This window comes from Varanus komodoensis, unplaced genomic scaffold (assembly GCF_004798865.1).
Source record: "Varanus komodoensis strain SLA01 unplaced genomic scaffold, ASM479886v1 scaffold88, whole genome shotgun sequence".
Lineage (NCBI taxonomy): Eukaryota > Metazoa > Chordata > Lepidosauria > Squamata > Varanidae > Varanus > Varanus komodoensis.
The window spans coordinates 2,181,650-2,182,337 of NW_025336576.1; positions in this window are offsets into that span (position 1 = coordinate 2,181,650).

Here is a 688-nt window from a genome sequence, read left to right on the forward strand (position 1 = left end):
ATGTATCTGCGATTCATCTCCCTGCCTCCCTGTTTTGATGGCAAGGATAGCCCGTGTGTGACAACTTTCCTTAGGACAGCACTGGCTGTTCCTGACTAGAGGCTGGGGGCAGCAGCCTTGCCACTGTCTCTGGGTGGCAGTCAGCACTCACCATGCTTCATCTGCCCTAGAGGGGCCTGTGGCAGCACTGCTCAGGCAGCAGAAGGATCTCCCCCCCCCCCCCCCCCGCACCAGCCCCATCGCCCACCTCTGTCTCACTCTCTGGTGCAGAATTCTGTGGCTTCCCACTGAAGACAAGGGGAGCGAAATTACTTGCACTTGTCTGGGCGTATTTGGAGAACAAGGCCAGTCAGATTTGGAAACTGCAGCCCAAGTCTGCCCCAGTTCCCTTGCTCTGCTAGCGTAGCTTCACCAGAAAAGCATCCTCAACAGAGTTCCTCCGCTGTACTAGGAGAGTCCTGCTGGCGTAACAGCACCATGCTGGCAGCGTAATTCTAGATGAGGCCCACGGTGTCCCCTGGTTTAGCTAACATTAACAATCCCACATTGTCTTTAACCAGTCCAATTTTTCTCTCTAGTAACTTCCAGATTTTGCAAAAATAATTCTGTCAGTGGCCAACAGATACATCAGTGGGATCTGAATACTTTTCAGGTTTCATGTGTTTAACAAAATGTATTTAGATACATG